The sequence below is a fragment of the Cervus canadensis genome, chromosome 7 (genome assembly GCF_019320065.1).
Source record: "Cervus canadensis isolate Bull #8, Minnesota chromosome 7, ASM1932006v1, whole genome shotgun sequence".
NCBI classification, from domain to species: Eukaryota; Metazoa; Chordata; class Mammalia; order Artiodactyla; family Cervidae; genus Cervus; species Cervus canadensis.
The window spans coordinates 31859854-31880245 of NC_057392.1; the positions used below are offsets into that span (position 1 = coordinate 31859854).

A 20392-nucleotide genomic window follows, 5' to 3' on the forward strand; every position below is an offset into this window, starting at 1 on the left:
GGAGATAAACGCAATGTTGAAGTGGCACAGATGTGACCGTGTTTATATGCTGAGATGACAGAACAAGTAGGGAGGGGGATTCGTGGAAGAAGAGGAAGCAAATCTTGAGCACAGGGAGGTAGCTGCTCTGGATGAAAGTTGTCTTTTTTTCTGAGATGGGAGGGAAGAATTAGTTTGCTATAAATATGGATTCATCTAGCAGACTGCTGGTTCATAGTGAAAAGGTATGACAAGACAGCAGGCTATCCAAATGGCTGATAACACTCATGGTTAAGATGGGAAGTCTATCTATTTTGGTGGGGGTGGGAAGGAATCTCTAGCTAAGAGGCTTTTGAAATACTGGTTAAAAGCATGGGCTTTAGAGGATGACAGGACAGCAAGTAGTAATTCTGACACTCCCTAGCTGAGTGACCTGAAGTTGTTTAAATCCTTTTCTAGGCTTCCAGTCCTTCATTTGTAAATTAGGAATTATAATAATATCTATGTTATTCCATTTTGTGACGATTTAATGAAATCATACATGTGAAGTGTCTGCCGTCTCGTAGGTACTCATGTCTAACTGGGCTGAAAAAAAGTGAGGACCAAAGTAGACATTCAGATATGTGTATAGACCAGGCCAACTTGGAACCAGTACAAAGCATCATTGGAATTTAGCCATCATCCTAGAGACTGGCTGGGGTGAAGAGTGAAGCACTTCCAAGAGCCAGGTGGGAGCCAGTGGGTTGTGGCCGGCCCTGCAGGTAGCAGATCTGTGCCGGCGCCCAAACACAAGCCCCGCTGAGAGCCTGCCGCTGCCTCTGAGATCCATCCTGCTTGTGTAGGTAGTCCCCACTTACTTCCTGGTGAAGATGGCCACATAAGCACAGGAGCCTGTCAAATTCCAGCTAAAGCGTCAGAGGGAACACGAGAATCGGAAAGTCCATCACCACTGCCGAGAGCTAGAGCAGAACCCTTTTCCTTTGTGGAAATGTCAGGTAAGATTTTTCCAATGGGACCCTATCTAGAAAAGACACTAGGGCTCCCTTACTGAGAAAGTGGTACTGTCCTGAGAGGAAAAAGGCAAAGGAGGTCTTGAAGGCATTGTAGTAATCCCTTGATACACGGGATCCATGGTAGGAAGGCATGACACTCTCGGGATCAGCAGGGAACGCCTCCCTCACAGGTCTTAGGAACCCGAGGGCAGTCACTGCTTGGGGCCAGGCCCTCATGACCGCATCATACGGCCAGTAGTTGGGCTGAACTGTTGAGGATTCTCCACAAGCTCACAAGGTTCTTTTCAGTTGATTTTGTGGTCACATAGACAACGAGATCAGGTCATTCCGGATTTGGCTTCTGGCACAATGACTTTGCATACACAGAGAAAGCTATGACCTCAGCTCATAAAATGTCAGAGTAAGTCTCCCACCAAGATGAGTAATCACTGAATGGGTAAAATGTCATATAGCATAGATCTAAAAGAGGATTAGAAAAAAATCCAAGCAAACTATGATGGAATCTAAGAAAAATCTATTCACTGTTTTGCTGAGAAATACTAGGCCAGATAAAATAGTCATCGTTCAAGGATGAATAAACAGACAAAATAAAACCTCATTATGAGGCAAATGAAAAATTTTGTGACTTTAAGAAATGAAAATATAGCACTCAAGAGGCAGAGGAAGAGCATGCTTTTGAAAAAGATTTACTACAGGAAATGGGAATAAATTTTAAGCAGCATATGCTTTGTGCTCTAAATAACATTCAAAGACCCCATGAAGCAGGAGATGAAAAATGAGAGAAGAAAATATATCGAGGTAAGAAAGGAGCTGGTTAAGGAACTAAATATAGAGTAAGATGAAAGAAGGAAAAATGCTATAAAACTGAATATGAACTATCAAAATGGAAAATGCATTAGAATCAATAAACTGATTAATTGGCTATGTTTATAATGAAATCAGTAATATAGAGGACAAATTTGAAGTCTTCTTCTAAAATTAAAAGAAAATGAAAATTATACAAAAATGCTATGAAAAGAGCTGACAGATGCAGAGGGCAGAAAGTGAAACCCAACATGAAGAAAACTGGTACTGCCAAAGAAAACACCTGAATAAATAGGAAAAATAGCAATGCTATATGTGTGTGTGTGTGTGTGTATAATTTTAAGTTACAGAAAATAATTAAGTAAACATTTGTAATCATTTGAAAATAAGTAAATTAAAAAGATACCTGAACTTAAGTAAGTAAATATTCAGATCAAGTGGGCTTGATGAATGCTAAACAAAATTAAAATAAACCGACCAGCTTCTTGGAAAGTTTGAAATTTTAGTTTTTCATAAAAAGAATTATGGAAGACAGAGGAAAAGAACAAAAGAAAATAATCGGGACAAGAAGTTAATAAAGCAACATCTTCAGAGGCCTAATTTACTAAGATCTAAGAATGCTAAACCTAGACACATTATTATTATTGTATGCTTTTGAAGTCAGTAAAAAATCATTCTGTGATACCAAGTGTCAAAACCTAAATCAATCAAGTCATCTTCATGACAGAAAAAAATAAAAGTTTTCCAGATAATCATAAAATAAGTTATTTTAAAAACATCCTGTAAAATAAAAATGTACTTTATTAAAAGTATTTCAGTATTTACTGCCAGTAAGTACTGAAATATTTTAATGTGGGATCAAGTCTAAATTGTTGTAAATACACTGTAGCTACAACAGAGATTGCAAACTTCATCTTTAATCCTTGGAAGAGAAAATGTAGCATGTAAATAATAATATCTAGCAAATAAGAGTTTGGGTCTAAATCCTCAGATAGTGGAGGAGACCTCAAAGAAGGGAAGGCAGTATCTCCTGTTTACAGTGCATAGGAGAGAAAATGGTAGACACATTCTTTCCCTTTGACATGAACAGAGAAATAGAGTTATTTATTATTTAAAGGTAACTTTGACCAAAAGTAAAAGTTGGATGTATACTTTTTCATTAGAAGAGAGAAAAGAGAAAGAAAACTTGTATAATAGAGTCAAAGATAAATATCAAAGGAGATAGCAAAGAAACTGAGACAAAATCTAAATCAAGGTGAGTAACACAAACATATAATTTATGACAAATATAATGACTTAATCATATTAAATGGCAAAAATTAGGTCATTAGACAATCAGCACTAATTGTCTATTAAAGATAGCTATGAAAGATTAACACAAGAAAATTGAAAGTATAAGATTATATTTAAATATAAAGAACTATTCTCCCCAACTAACAGTTGGAATTACAGTCATACAAGATGGATTAGATTTTCAAGGAAAAAAATTTAAGTGTCTCATAGATAATCTGTTTTTTTCAATGTTGGTAAGAAGATCCCAAATTAAAATGTATCAGGATTCAACTTCCATGTGCCAAATAACAGAATATATAATAAGCATAAAGCAAAAACTGTTAGAATTAGAAAGAGGAACTGACTGCAATGGATGCATAATAAAAAATGAAATATTTTTCTGTCCTTAAGAGTTAAAGTAGGCAATAGGCAAAGAAATGGGGTATCTTATGTCACCAACTGAATCAATTTGAAAATGCACATGGAGATTTATTCCTCAAATAGAACATACATTCTGCTTTTAAATATTTGGAAACACATAAAATATTATATATATTTGATCAGAAAGATAACCTCAGAATTTTCTAAAACACAGATGTATGCAGATCATATTCTTTAATCAAAATGTAACATAATTAATAGTTGAAAAAGAATAATTTTTTAAAAAATTTCCCAACCTTTTTAAGTGAAGAAAAAAAGAAATATTCTTCTGGGTCAAATATGAGATTAAAAATGTAATTGCAAAATACTTAGAAAATTGCAATTATAAGCACACTACATATTCAAACCTATAGTATTTAGTTAAAACTGTAGTTGGGCTTTCCAGGTAGCACTAATGGTCAAGAACTTACCTACCAATTCAGGAGACTTAAGAATCATGGGTTTGACCCCTGGATAGGGAAGATCCCCTGGAGGAGGGCATGGGAGCCCACTCCAGCATTCTTGCCTGGAGAATCCCATGGAGAAAGAAGCCTGGCAGGCTGTAATACATAGGGTTGCAAAAAGTCGGATATGAGTGAAGCGACTTAGGAGGCACTAGAGTTTTAAAAAATAAAAGAAACAAATGAATTAAGTTATTAACTTGAGAAACTAAGAGCAAAACAAAGCATGGCTAATAGGAAAAAAAAGGAAAAAGTTATTAAGGATGAAAGCAGAAATTAAAATTTAGTAAACTAAAAGGAATAGAATAGAGAAATAAATCCAAGTGGTTCTTTAGGGGAAAAAGCCAACAATAAATAGAGCAAAAAAATAAAATATACAAACTTCTATTTATTCTAATCAAAGAAAAAATTTGAGATAAAAAAAAATTAAGGATAAGAACTTGTCATCTTAGACATGAAAACACTTGAAAATCTTGATATAATGAATCATTTCATTCTTATCAAACATGAATATTAACTGCTAAGGAAGCAGGAAACATTCTTGAGAACAAAAGAATAAACAAAAGTAAATATTTACCTATTCAGAAGACGTAAAGCAAAATTCTTTCAAATATTAAAGAACAAATAATTTTCTGACTTATTAACTCTTCAAGGGCATTAATACATGGGAACAAATCCTATTTCAAGAACTGGCAAAACTTTAATACCAAAAACTTATAAAACCAACTCAAAAAGAAAATGACAAAGTAACCTCACAAATATTAAGATTTAGATGCCAAAATCTAAAATGCAATACTACATTTACCTAGCTGTTTGTGAAATAATGGAAACAAACCCTAGCAGATTTTCTTCCAAGAATGCAAATATAAATCAATATTATGAATTAATTTAATTTTCACATCAATATGTCACAGAAGAAAAATAAAGTTATTATTCAAAAATATGCCAAAAACTATGTTGCAAAAAATGCAACATCCATTTTTAGTTAAAGCACCTGATAACTAGGACCATAATAGGCATGAAGTATTCTTTCTTAAATTGGTACAGATTATCTATCTAAATATGTGATCTGTTCAGTTCAGTTGCTCAGTCATGTCCGATTCTTTCAGACCCATGGACTGCAGAATTCCAGTCTTCCCTGTCCGTCACCAACTCCCAGAGTTTACTCAAATTCATGTCCATCGAGTCAGTGATGCCATCCAACCATCTCATCTTCTGTCGTCCCCTTCTCCTCCCACCTTCAATCTTTCCCAGCATCAGGGTCTTTTCAGTGAGTCAGTTCTTCTTGTCAGGTGGCCAAAGTACTGGAGTTTCAGCTTCAACGTCAGTTTCAATGAATATTCAGGACTGATTTCCTTTAGGGTTGATTGGTTGGATCTCTTTGCAGTCCAAGGGACTCTCTTGAGAGTTCAAAAGCATCAATTCTATGGGACTCAGCTTTCTTTATAGTCCAGCTCTCACATCCATACAAGACTGCTAGAAAAACCATAGTTTGACTAGACGGACCTTTGTTGGCAAAGTAATGTCTCTGTTTTTAATATGCTGTCTAGGTTGGTCATAATCATAACTTTTCTTCCAAGGAACAAGTGTCTTTTAATTTCATGGCTGCAGTCACCATCTGCAGTGATTTTGGAGGCCAAGAAAATAAAGTCTGTCACTGTTTCCATTGTTTCCCCATCTATTTGCCAGGCCAGGCTTCAAGATGAACTGTGACCTTCCAGATGTTCAAGTTGGATTTCGAAAAGGCAGAAGAACCAAAAATCAAATTGCCAACATTTGTTGGATTATCAAAAAAGCAAAAGAGTTCCAGAAAAATATCTACTGCTGCTTTATTGACTACACCAAAGCCTTTGACTGTGTGGATCATAACAAACTGTGGAAAATTCTGAAAGAGATGGGAATACCAGACCACCTGACCTGCCTTCTGAGAAATCCATGTGCAGGTCAAGAAGCAACAGTTAGAACTGGACATGGAACAACAGACTGGTTCCAAATAGGAAAAGGATTGAGTAAAGGCTATATACTGTCACCCTGCTTATTTAACTTATATGCAGAGTACATCATGAGAAACGCTGGGCTGGATGAAACACAAGCTGGAATCAAGATTGCCAGGAGAAATATCAATAACCTCATATATGCAGATGACACCACCCTTATGGTAGAAAGTGAAGAAGAACTGAAGAGCCTCTGGATGAAAGTGGAAGAGGAGAGTGAAAAAGTTGGCTTAAAGCTCAGCATTCAGAACACTAAGATCATGGCATCTGGTCCCATCACTTCATGGCAAATAGATGGGGAAATATGTGATATTAACAATAAAACTTCAGGAACATTGACTTTAAAAGAAGAAAAAAATACATGGATGCTTTTTATTAAAAGATCTGATAGAGAGGGAAAAGGGGTTAGGGATTGAAGAGGAAGAGGAAACTATTACTATTCATTCATTTTGTGATGGTCTATCCTGAAGTCTCAAAACCAGGGGAAAAGAATCAGTTAAAACTGAAAGATTTTTATTGAGAGATTTCAGCTTAAGTGACTGATCATAACCAAATATACAAAAATCAATTTATTTCATACATTAAAGCAACAAATAATTAGAAGAGTTGATTTAAACATCTCACTCATAATTAGCAAATTATCTGGGAATATATTTAATAGGAAATGTTTAAGACCCATAGGAAGAAAACTATAAAATTTATTATGGATTTAAAAGACTTCAATGAATGGAGAGAAACACTATATTTTGTTCCAGTTTGTGTACTGAGAACTTGTAAAGCTGTCAAGTTTGAACGGGTCCCAGAGCAACAGAATCTGGTTCCACTCAGGAACGTAGATGCAAAATTCCTAAGCAGAGCAGCATCATATCAAGTCAAGCGGCATATGGAAATGGTAACACACCTAGAGCAGATAGGGTCGATTCTAAGAATGCAAAGCTTGCTCAACTTCAGGGCAGAAAACTTGCCTGTCTTGTTCTTGTCTATATTCCTGACATTTACCATAGTCATTGACATGTATGTAATAGTGTTAGTCACTCAGTCATGTCTGGCTCTTTGCAACCCCATGGACTGTAGCCCACCAGGCTCCTCTGGCCCATGGAATTCTCGAGGCAAGAATACTGGAGTGGAAAGCATTCCCCTCTCCAGGGGATCTTCCTCACCCAGTGATCAAACCCAGATCTCTTGCATTGAAGGCAGATTCTTTACCATCTGAGTCACTAGGGAAGCACATATACATAAAAAGTTCTCAATAAATATGTGTTGACTGAATGAACATTATGTTGTCCTTTGTTTTGCTACATTAGTAGATTAAAGGAGAAAATCTACTTAATATCTTAATAGATGTCTGAAAAAATCATTTGAGAAAATTCAAAATCCATTTTTCATTAAATGCTAAGATAGAAATAGAAGGAGCTCTTTTTTAAATCTTGCTAACGTTTTCTACTAGAAACATACAGCAAGTGTCCTACTTAATAATAAAATATTCAGGAGCAAGAAAGGTGTGCTTACTATCACCTCAATTTATCACAACTTTACTGGAATTCTTGGTTAAAAAATTAATCCCGAAAATAAGAATAGTGAAAGGGAGGAGTAGATGAAACAAAATAGTTTTTATGTGTAGATGACATTATTTTTAGTCCAGATAATGACACTCGAAGAGGACCAAGAGACAACTGATAAGTAAAGAGATTGACTCCAAGATCAACATGCAGAAAGCTTTTGGCTTTCCCACACCCTAGCAATAACTGAATAAAACTTTAATAATCATCCCATTGACAATTAACAAAATTGAGTAACAAAATAATTAAGTTTTTAGGAATGAAACAGAAATATGCCAAGACCCAGAAGAAAATATATCATAAAGCTTAGTGGAAAAGTTGAATAAATGCAGAAGAGACCATGTTGCTGGGTTGTATACATATCACTTCTTTGTAACTTCTCTATAAATTCAATTAAATCTTAATTTAAAAAATCCCATAGGAAATTTTATTTTCTTTTTTGGAACAGAACTCAATAAGCCACACTTCCAAACTTTGAAAGAGAAAATAAAAGAAAAATCAAGATATTTTTGAAAAAGAGAAATCAAGAGGGCCAATTTGCCCTGTCAAACATGAAAAATAAACTATAATATATTACAACTACACATGTTGCTGCTGCTGCTGCTGCTAAGTTGCTCCAGTCGTGTCCGACTCTGTGCGACCCCATAGATGGCAGCCCCTGGGATTCTCCAGGCAAGAACATTGGAGTGGGCTGCCATTTCCTTCTCCACTACACATGTTAGCTGGGGACTAATCAATCGATAGACCAAAAAAGAGAAGTAAATCTAGATGCCTACCAGCCAGTCATTAAAAGCCCAATACATTAGAAAAAGAAAAAAAAGACCTGATGTTTAAAAAAACATTTTTATATATCGAGGAGAAAAATAATGTTTATATAACTTTGGCATGGAGGCCTTCATAGCCAAGATATAAAATCCAAAAGACACGAAGTAACAGATGGACAAATTTGCCCACATAAAAATCAAAATCGTCTGTATGACAAAAAGCAATATGAAGTTTAAAAGCAGGTTTAGACTCAAATAAACTGTTTTTGCTTTATCCTTTAATAGATAAAGGATTCATAATTAAAGTAGGTACACTTTTAAATAGTTAAGGAAGACAACCAATTTTTAAAATGAGCAAAGGATAAGAATAAACTATTCACTGAAAAAATCATAGTTTCTAAAGATGTTTAATCTCACTAATAACTGGAGAAAATGGGAATTAAAATATGACAGCTTTGCTCCTAGAACATGGACCCAAGTGTCAGTGAGGGTTGGGGGACAGGCATTTTCGGGTGCTGCTGTTGGGAGTATGAATTGGTGAAGATGATTTGGCAGCATTAGAATTAAAAACACAAGTCTCCCCAGTTATACTTAGACTTTCTGTTAAGAGAAAATATACATGTACTGGGGGAGATTGAAGGCAAAAAGAGAAGAGGGTGGCAGAGGATGAGATGGTGGTTAGATAGCATCACTGACTCAATAGCTATGAATTCGAGCCATCTCCAGGAGATAATGGAGGACAGAAGAGACTGGCATGCTGCAGTCCATGGGGTCATAAAGAGTCGGCCCTGACTTAGCCACTGGACAATAACAACTTATACGTAGTTCGAAATAGAAAAATATTGGAAATGTAGGTATCTGACAGTATGAGTCACTTCTAGTACTATGTAATCTATATGGGCAAATAAAAACAAATATTGCATGAGCAGAGAAAAGGAATTATATAGACTTGTATATAAGAACATAAAGAGCAAGACATTGTTAAATAAACATAAACTCCATCTGCTTTAAGACTTTGTTCATCTTGTATCCTCAACATCTTAAACAATTCTTGGCATACAGGTTCTCAATTAAAAATCTTTTGAATAAATAAGTGTGAAAATAAGTGTATGAACCATTTAAATATAATGGTCCTATTAATATTTAAAACTGAATATGAACAATGTTTACAAGTATAGAAAAAGGACTGAAAATGTAACAGCAAATATTTTTAGTACTTACTTCTAGGAGTCAAGTTTAGGAAAAGCTGTCATTAGAAAGCATCTCAATTATCCTTTCCTGCATAACAAACCATTCACATTCAGGGACCTAAAACAGCAGTCGTTTTCTCATTCTCTCAGATTCCATGGATCATGAATGTAGACAGAATGCAACAGAGACAGCTTGTGTCTGAGCTAAGATATCTGAAGCCTTGTCTTAAAAGACCGGGGTCTTTTAAGGGGTGACTAAACCACCACCACCCCTAAGCTCACCCCTCAAAAGACCGGAACTCAATGTCCGGAGACTTTTTACATGTCGGTGCCCAGGTTAGGATGATTTCCAGGCTACTCCTCTGGGACTGTCAGCTGCAGTGACGTCTGCGTGGCCTGGGACTCTTCACAGCATGGAGGCTTCAGGGTCGTTGGACTTTTCCTATAGTGACTTAGGAATCCAGCAGCAAGTGTTCCCATGGACAAAGTGGAAGGTGCAAGACCTATCATGACCTAGCCTTCACAGCCAGCCAGCATCACTTCTGCCATGTTCTGTTGGTTGAAGCATTCGTGAGTCCACCCAAATTCAAGGGGAGGAGTAGTAAAGAGCCACCAGAGAGGGGAAATGTTTATTTTTGTTAATCTTTTTTTTTTTTTTTAAGTAACCTCTTTAATTTGAGAATTTGCTCATGACAGTAAAAAAGGTGGTGAAAAACACAGAATCTGAAACCAGAAAACCCAAGTTCAAATCCTGACACTTCAGTTCTAATAGCTGACTGATCCTGGGCAAACCCTTAGCCTTTCTGTGCCTCGGTTTCTTTATATGTAAAGTTAGAGATAATTACAACAGCTACTTCATGACTGTTGGGAAGATTTTGTGTGTCGACACATACAAAATTCCTTAGGACAAAGTCAGGCATATTGTATTAGGCATAACTATTATTTGTGTGTAAAAATTTTTAAATTGAGCCTGAATAAGAAATGGTCTTTTAAAGATTCAACAATAATGAGAGATAAAGCTTTGTATTAAGTGGATATTCCTAACCCTCAGCTGGGCTTCCCTGGTGGCTCAGTTGGTACAGAATCTGCCTGCAATGCAGGAGACCCAGGTTCAATCCCTGGGTCGGGAAGTTTCCCTGGAGAAGGGATAGGCTACCCACTCCAGTACTCTCGCCTGGAGAATCCCATGGACAGAGGAGTCTGGTAGGCTACAGTCCATGGGGTCACAAGAGTCAGACATGACTTAGCGACTAAACCACCACCACCCCTCAGGTAAATTTAAAATCTTCTGTCTAGTTGTGTAAGCCATTATTCTAAAAACCACAGTCTGAGCTTCCTCATGACATGGCCGAGTCATGCCTACTACAGAACAGCTCAGGACCCCAGAAATGAATGTCTCAGATTAATGACAGAACAGCCTACCTTGTCCTAATCTCTGGAGCCAGCAGTCTCTTCCGCCATGCTCTGTTGGTCTCTAGAGTTGGTCCAGATTCCACGGGAATATTCTCTTTTGGAGGAATGTCAAAAAAAAAATTGACACATGTTAAAATTTCTATGTCCTCTCCTTCCAGGACAGCATGTTGGAGTAAGAACACTTTTTAGATCAGACGCATCCCTTGGGTTTGAATACCATCTCAGTCACTTGCTGTTTAGACTTGTTATGGCTATTTAATAAATTAGCACATATAAGATACTTGGTATATACCAAATTAAGTGTTTAGTAAAACCTAGCTGCATTGTTTGAGATAAAAATTAAAAAGTTTTGTTTCTATGGCTGGATGGGTATTTCTTGGGCTATTGTGCTATAGAATAGGAAATTTCAAAAACTAAACAGTAGGTAAATTCATATGATGTGCCAGTATAGAGGGGCAATAAAACTGCTAGATATTCATCTTCTTAGAAAACACAAAAAGTGCATGTATCTGCCCAAGGAATTCTCCCCAATGCATATTCCCAACTGGGGATATATGTCTAGTTTTCAATTTTCAGGGTTGCCTGCATGCTAAGTTCTGTCATGTCTGACTCTTTGCAACCCCATAGACTGTAGCCGGCCAGGCTCCTCTGTCCATGGAATTCTCCAGGCAAGAATACTGGAGTGGGTTGCCATGCGCCTTTTCAGGGGATCTTCCTGACCAGGGATGGAACCCGTACTTCTTGTGTCTCCTGCATTGGCAGGGGGTGTTCTTTACCACTAGTGCCACCTGGGAAACCCAGGGTAGTCTAGTTCCAAGCAAAAAAAAAGTTGAATATACACCTCCTCCTCCTCTTTCTAATCACCTTAGCTTTGTGGCACAAATCTAGAAAATTCAGCATTTATGGAAACCCTTTTCAGGAGTGACCACAGAATTCTCTTTTCTTATGCCTAAATGGTGAGCAAGATCTCATAAAATGCATATCACATCATTATATTATGTTTAAACACTTTTATTTCTCCAGAGAGTTTAAAATATACAAACATGTGACTCTGTGAGGAAATGATCCAAAAAAGATTATAAATACGGCCATAAATGTCAAAGTTCCTAAAACATTTCCCTGGCTCTATCTTCAGAAGAAAGTGTTTACACAGTGAGCACACGCCAGCATGTTTTATGACTGTTATTGTGGGCATTAAATGTTACAAATGCAATCTGTTTGACATACACATAAACGATGATCTCCGCAGAACTTTAAGAAGCACCTCTAAGTCTGTGGGCCTGATCGGCAGGAACAATCGCATAAGGCCTGGGCAGCAGGCACTCCAGAGTGAGGAAGATGTTGCCCTAGCTCGGAGGCAATTAGGAATTCCTCTTCAGGTGACTAAACAGCAACTTCAGGTTTTTTCTTAATCAATGTTTAGTTTTAAAACTGTGTTTGTTTCTGAAAAGTCTGCTACAGTTAATAATCATCACTTGTGTTCCTGTTTGACTCGTTCAGGATAATCAATATTTCTTTTCTTAAAAAAAAAAAAAAAAGAACACAGGAAAGGAAGAAGGAAGGAAAGAAGGAGAAGGAAAGGAAATGCAAAACAGGAGAGAGGAAGGAAGGAATGAAGATGGAGATGGAAGGAGGAGGGGAAATGGAGATAAAATGGAGATGAAGACAGGGAGCAAGAGAGAGGGAGACAGAGAGAGGAAAAAGAAGGAAATGTCCCCCATTTAGACTTGCCCTGTCTAGAGGGTCTCTTGTAAATGTCCCCCATTTAGACTTGTCATATCTAGAGTGTCTCTTGGAAATGTCCCCCATTTAGACTTGCCCTGGCTGGAGGGTCTCTTGGAGATGTCCTCCAGTTTAGACTTGCCCTGGCCGGAGGACAAGACTTGCCTCTTTCCTTCTTGGACTCTCTTACTCTTCAATGAATCAGCAGTGAAGTTGACCTTGCCAGGCCCATCCTCCTTTGAAAGGAAACTACTCCCCCCTCAGCCCCTGCTGCCTGCCTGTTTTCTACAATCCTCTTTCCTAACTTACATCTCAACACCAGTAGCTCTAGAGCTGTGATGTCCAGCAGAAATCTAACGTGAGCCCCCAGTGGGAGCCTCATGTGTAATTTTACCTTGGCAAGTAGTCACATTAAGGAAAGTTAGAAGGAATAGGTGAACTTCATTTGAATAATATATCTTATAAGCCAGTATATCTAAAATATCATCATAGGAACATGCCATCAATATGAAAATGAAATACTTTACACTTTTTTTTAGTACTGACTTTTTGAAATCCAATGTTTTTTCCACACATATAACTCATCGCAATTAGAAGTAGTCACATTTCTCTTGTATCCTATCCTTCTTACTGCTTCCTATTCATCCATAACATAATCCCACCTTAGCTTGAACCAGTTTGAGTTAGGCTCTGCTTCTTCAAACAAAGCTGAATACAATAGCCACAGTGGTCACGGTGTTTCTTTGTTTATTTCCCGTCTTCAAGAAATTATTTGGTATGGAACCAAATTATTTATCTTCAGTTGTCTGCCACTGGAGATGTTTGGGATTATTTGTGCTTTATGGGATGATATGGTTTAACTTTATCTTCCTATCATGTACCCTTTTCTATTTGAGGTTACATTATGTTTACAAAAATGGGCTTCCCTGGAGGCTCAGACAGTAAAGAATCTGCCTGCAATGTGGGAGACCTGGGTTCTATCTCTGGGTCAGGAAGATCCTCTGGAGAAGGGAATGGCTACGCACTCCAGTATTCTTGTCTGGAGACTCCCATGGACAGAGGAGCCTGGCGGGCTACAGTCCATGGAGTTTCAAAGAGTCAGACATGACTGAGTGACTAATGCTATCTATGTTTGCAAAAATACTGATACAATGCATTTTTTCATCTGGCAATTGACAGACAATTTTAACAATGCCCTGTGAGACTCTTATGAAAGTTAACATTAAATGCCTTAGCGAGGGGCTATCCCTCTAACATATAATTTCATTAATTTAAATCCAAGTAAAGATCAAATTTTCCAATTCATCTCAGCCATTTATTAACCTTAGATTTCTTGATGATTAACTTTGATGACAATAGCATTTCACACCATGTTCAAACATAGTACTTTGCTTCTTACACTACAGTGGGGTTATTTTGGGATAAATTTTTCTACTCTGGAGCGATTTAGAGAAACCACAAGTCTGAGTTAATTATCCAAGCCTCAGTTTGCTTATTAATTAAATGGAAGAGTTCCTTGACTGTAACCTGTTCTGATAACAACAGATCTTAATTATACTTGGTGTATGAATGCAACAAAACATACATATCATGATTGTTTTAAAAATTATTGTGAGTGATAATATTGAAAGATTAAAGACAATCACATGGGAAATAAATACTTTTTATTTCTGAAGTTTATTCTAATTATTTCCTCACCTCTGACCTTGTATGTCCAGTAGGGTTGGGACAGGACCTTGGGTGCCCCAAGCCTCATTAATCAAGACAAGTCACATTTTAAAGCAATAATTTTAAAAATAAAAGGGAATACCAAAAATCGATGATGAAAAAAATCAGACTTTTAAACAAAAGATAGGATCAGAGATTGCAGTGAGCAGAAAATACTGTTCCCAGGTCATTAGTAACATTAGTGATCAAACCACTTTACTTCAGTTGAGTAGTATTTCAGAAGTTTCCACCAGACATAGAACTCAATATGTTTTCAGCTCTTCAGCAACCGCTGGGTTCTAATATCTTTACTTACGTATCTTTTTTTTCTCCTTTCATTTTTCACAGGTTGGGGTTCTCCCCAGATATTATGTGAGGAGATTCAAACGTGTTTCACTCTTCAGATCTCTGTTGGTGCTGCATGATTCTAAATAACTGTGAAACCTACTTTTAGGCAGAGTATAAATAACGTGGTTGAGAATAGAAATCTATGAATAGTGGTTTGACTGAAAGAATGGTGTAGCCAATTTCACTCCATTGAGGTATCACTAAACAAGATAAGCTTGTTTAATTGCATACAAAGGAATGACCAAATTAAGCATGAGAGACTGTGAGAAAATTTTCAGTCAGGACTTTTTTTCCCCCCGCCTGAATTTTTACTCTTCTGTGTGGTTTGAAATAGAATTCTCAAGAGCCATTCCACCTTTCTCTCAAGCCCTTGGGGAAAGCAATTTGATCTAGACTTATTTTTATCAGTGGCCTCCTAATACCCTGTGTTTCAGGCCGAGTGGGAAGAAGGAAGCAGTAAGGATGGCAGTGTGCAGTCTAAAAGCTAAACCAGAACTTCTCAAACTCTAATTCCTTGGGATGTTACTAAAACGCAGATTCTGAGATGCAACCTGATATTCTGCATTTCTAACAAATTCCCTGGTAATGCCAAAGTTGCTATTTAAGGCGCCAAACTCTGAGTAGCAAGGATCTATGCTACTTGTGAATTTCTGTTGTTGCTTTAGACCCTGAGTGTTTAAGAAATTACTCTACTTGGAAAAATAATTTAGGTTGCTTCTCTAGAATTTAAGATTCTTAAGAGTGGGAGTTTTGTCTTGTTTGTTCTTATAGCCTTACTGCTTAGGACATTCCAGGATGTATTAAAGGTACTTTAATGTTGTTGATTGTTGAATGAACAAAAAAATGAAATATGACCAATTTTCAAACAGGAGTTCTTAAGTTTTTTTGGTCCTATGTTCCTTGTCCCTTTGACAATCTGGTAGATTGTGGATCCCTTCTCAGATTAATATTTTTAAATGCGTAAAAGAAGATGTATAGAGATTGCAAAGGAAACCAATTAGAGGGAATTATAGTTATCAAAATATGTAAAAGTCAAATGTGATATAATAATACATGTGCTTTTAAAAAACAAAATCTATCAGTAGATCTAATAATTACCATAATTTTGAAGAAGTGATGAGATATAAACAATGTTTTCAGATATCTGCAACAACTCTAATTTGATAGGAAAATATCTGTAATTTTTTTTGGTGATGAAGAGACAGGTACTGCTAATAGTACTACAGGTTGTTGCCTATCTTCATGATTGAAGGATATGCTCAATTTCAGTTGGAAGTGAGTGAAGATAATGTTGTAATTATTTTCACATTCAAGTTCATAGCCACCCTGCATTCTACCCATGACCCTCTTGGGATCTGTGAACCCTAATTTAAGAACCTGTTTTTGGACAGGTTTTATTTATCATTTTCCACTGTTGGCCGAAAATCCTTTCATGAAAAGGATAAAAGCAGTGATACTTATGATTATTTTATCAAATGTAGTGTCTGGTGCTGGACATACATATTATTCCAGCTTTTTAATGCAGTACTTAAACTTGCAGAAATCTGAAATAGCTCTTCCCAGTGATTATTTTCTTCCATTCCATTCATATTTACAACAGTGACAAAAATATAATGGATGCCTATACTCACTGGATAAACAACTCATAAATGCAGGTTTGTAAAGTGCATTCCCATGAAACAGATCCATAAACCTGGTTAGCACACCAAGACACCGTCAAGAATGTTTGAACTAAATCTTAATTTGTTCCTCACGAACATTTCACATGGCCTTCGAAGTGAATTATGCGCTGCCTCGTTGACAAGGAATGTAACAGACTACACATTTGAGAGATGGAACAGGGCTTGTGGGATTGTTTTATTGAACAATTTCACAGGTGTTAACAGGAGAGGTGGGCTGAAGAGTTTCAGCAGAGAGAAAGTAACTCCAAGTCTGGAGTTACTCACACACCTGTTGGCAGGTCAGCATATCTCTTCTATTCTGCTTCCTTTGCAATAATTTTTATGGCCACCTCACTGATCTCCTCCTCAGAAGTTAGAGTGAAGGGAAGGGAGAGAGGGAAGAAAGAAAAAGAAAGCAGGAGAGAACTAGCTAGTAATCAACTCTGGCACAGTGCCAGTCTGCCCCTAGAGCAGGGGGTCTCAGACTTGGGGCTGGAAGCAGGCACAAAAGAGATTTGTTTGGCTTATGCACTGCTAATAAAAATCAAATTTGGCATGATGAAAAGGGAACCCTCCCCTACTGTTGGTGGGGATGTAAACTGGTACAGTTACTATGGAAAATAGTATGGAGGTTCCATAAAAAACTAAAATAGGGTTGTCATATGATCCAGCAATCCCACTCCTGGGTATATTCACAGAGAAGGAGAAAAGCCTAATTCAGAAAGATGCACCCCCCAATATTCTATAAATGCACTATCTATAATAGCCTAGATATGGAAGCAATCTAAGTGTCCACTGACAGATGAATGGATAAAGACGATGTGGTAGATGTAGTACATATACACAATGGAGTATTACTCAGCCATGAAAAAGGGTGAAATACTGCCAGTTGCGGCAACATGGATGGACCTAGAGATTATCACACTAAGTGAAATAAGTCAGAGAAAAACAAATCTCATATGATGTCACTTATATGTGGAATCTAAAAAAAGATACGAAGGAACTTATACACTGAACAGAAATAGACTCACAAGCATAGAAATCAAATTTATGATTACTAAAAGGTAAATGAGTAGGGGAGAGATAAATTAGCAGTTTGGGGTTAGCAGATACTCACTACTGTATCTAAAACAGATCACTAACAAGGTCCTTCTGTACTGCACAGGGAACTATACTGAGTATCTTATAATAACGTATAATTGAAAAGAATCGGAAAAGTATATGTATATGTGTATATACCCAATGTATATATATATATACCTGAAACATATACACCCAAAATATATGCCTGAAACATATAAACCTGAAACAGAACATTGTAAATTAACTAGATTTCAATCTGTTGAAAATTGAATTTGGTGCTCTTAGAAGAGTGCAGATAGCTTCATGAACCCCTTCTAGGGCTGAGCGCGGGCTGACAGCACTCTTGTGTAGTGTCTGCCAGATTCCAGGATGCAAATGCTTAGGAAGCTGATCGCAGATTTGGGACGAGATGTGTGGACGGGCCCTGGTGGTCCTGCAAGCTGGACCAGTGAACCCTGTCCTTCAGCCCTGCTGTCCCCTGTCCAACCCCGCCAGATCCTCGAGGGCACTGGAATGCAGGACTTTTCCTACAGCTTGTTTCCCAGGCTTCTGACATGGTTTCCAAAGCCAGAGTGAGGAATGTGCTGGCTATTCTGAGATGCCAACGGAGATTTCTGTTCATTGTGAAGAAACCAAGAGGCTTTGGCAGCCGACGGCAAGGACCGCGCCTGGGATACGGGAGCTAGGGAAACCAGCTTGGGCGACACTTGATTGGCTGCTCCCTGTCTGTTTTTCCATCTGTTAAAAGCAGCTGTGAGGTCACAACTAAGTGAATGGTGGGAAATAATTTGAAAAAGTAATGGGGTTACACAGGGGGAAAGAAAAAAAGAGTAGTACTTTTCTTTCTTCTCCTCAGCTTCCCTACTCCACTAAATAAGACATTCTGCAAGGATTGGGTACTATTTCTGTCTTTTCACACTTCTTCTCTTGCTAATTTTCAGTGGGCTTCTGAGATCTGATATAAATGTGCCGGCGATGTGGAAACTGATAGAGAGGCAGAGATGTATATGAAAGATGATATACATACATTTTACCACTCATCTTAATGTTGCAGTTTTGGTGATGATCCAGTTGCTTAAATGGAAATATAGACTTCGAGAGCATATTACTTAAATCATATCATGTGTCCCTCAAATCGTATTTTACCCAGGAAACAAAGCCTATCTTTACTTGTGATGATGCTTAGAGAAGAAGTTAGGAGGTTTTGTTCAGGGTTCTTAAATCAGTAGAGCATGATCCTTCAGGAGATCGCAAAGCCCCCCTGAGTTCCAAACCAATGACCTAAGCCACCCCAACCTCGCCCTCCTGCCTGATTACAGTGACGCTAGACTATGGAGGAAGTGATGAAGCCGCCACTGGGCTTTTCCTCTGTCCCCTGCGCCCCTGCCCTGCCTCCTCCCCACAGGAAGTTACTGTCAGCACCGGAGGGTTTTCAATAGGAAGTCTGGGGACCCTGGCTTTATTCCATGACCATCTCTCATTTCTTCATGGAGTCCTGTTTCTGGCTTCAGTCACCTCCTCTATCCTAGAGACAACGGAGTAAGGTAGAAAGCAGTAAGATCTGAATATTCATTTAAAGAGCACTTTAATGATACTTTAGGAAAATAAACAGTAAGTTAAGTTTAGATAGTGAGAATAAGTTTAGAAGCCATTTTCTGCCACTTTGCCATAGGTCCGTTATCTCATTTAACTTAGATGTTCATGGTCTACCTGTGCTATGAAGGAGGAGTCATTCTGAAGGCAAGGAGAAGACAGATTCTTATGAACATGTTGGTGTAAGAAGTTACAGTGTGGAATGTCTAGCATCCTGTTTCCAGGCTTGCCATTGACCTCCAGGCCTTGGAGGCCCAGCCTGGCAAACTTCTGCTGATCTTCTGAGACTCATTTGAGATACTATGAGTTTCTTCCAGGAAACATCCCTGTGAGCTTCCCACTGGGGCTCCCCTGGGGTCTCCTCTGTTTGCTGCACATACCACAGTATATCATCTGTCTGTCCCGTTGGGTTGCCCACTTCTTGAGAGGAGAGAAGACAACTTGTCCATCACTGTGATCCTATTTTTTTGCCTGTACATGGAAAGTGCTTCACAATGATTTGTGAATGAATGAGTCCGGAAGGGATGCTACTTTAAGTGCAAAGATCTTGGATGGAGTTGATAGAATAGCAGGATTTTCAGTAGAATTTTAAAGAATGCATTCTTTGGAGTAAGAAGGTATGTTTTCATGGGAAAATAAAGGGTGACTCAGCGGGAAGGACTCTACCTGCCATTGCAAAAGAAACGAGCCCCATCCCTGGGTTGGGAAGATCCCCTGGAAAAGGAAATGGCAACTCACTCCAGTATTCTTGCCTGGGAAATCCCATGGACTGAGAAGCCTGACGAGCTACAGTCCATGGGGTCACAAAAGAGTCAGACACAACTGAGCGACTAGACAACAACAACAAATGAGATCTGTGTAGAAGGTAGTGTCCCGTTTTATTTTGCTTTGGTTTCATAAACAGTAAGTAAGAGCAGCCAAGCAACAGGGAAGGCAATCGGTTCACTTCAGTCAGTTCAGTCCCTCAGTTGCTCAGTTCAGTTGCTCAGTGTCCGACTCTTTGCAACCCCATAAACCGCAGCAGGCCAGGCCTCCCTGTCCATCACCAACTCCCGGAGTTTACTCAAACTCATGCCCATTGAGTCGGTGATGCCATCCAGCCATCTCATCCTCTGTCATCCCCTTGTCCTCCTGCCCTCAATCCTTCCCAGCATCAGGGGCTTTTCCAATGAGTCAGCTCTTTGCATGAGGTGGCCAAAGTACTGGAGTTTCAGCTTCAGCATCAGTCCTTCCAATGAACACCCAGGACTGATCTCCTTTAGGATGGACTGGTTGGATCTTCTTGCAGTCCCAGGGACTCTCAAGAGTCTTCTCCAATACCACAGTTCAAAAGCATCAATTCTTCAGTGCTTAGCTTTCTTTATAGTCCAACTCTTACAACCACATGACTACTGGAAAAACCATAACCT

General features: G+C 38.2%; 1 long non-coding RNA gene across 1 annotated transcript in view; it reads right to left on the bottom strand.

The window, feature by feature from the left end:
- LOC122445114 overlaps positions 1 to 14720 on the bottom strand; it is a 50812-nt gene extending 36092 nt beyond the window's left edge. The window contains exons 1-2 of the long non-coding RNA XR_006270452.1: positions 14615 to 14720; positions 10879 to 10963 (exon numbers count right to left, since the gene is read on the bottom strand). This is a non-coding gene — a long non-coding RNA (uncharacterized LOC122445114). The remainder of the gene's footprint in view (positions 1 to 10878; positions 10964 to 14614) is intronic.
- Positions 14721 to 20392: the final 5672 nt, after the last annotated feature.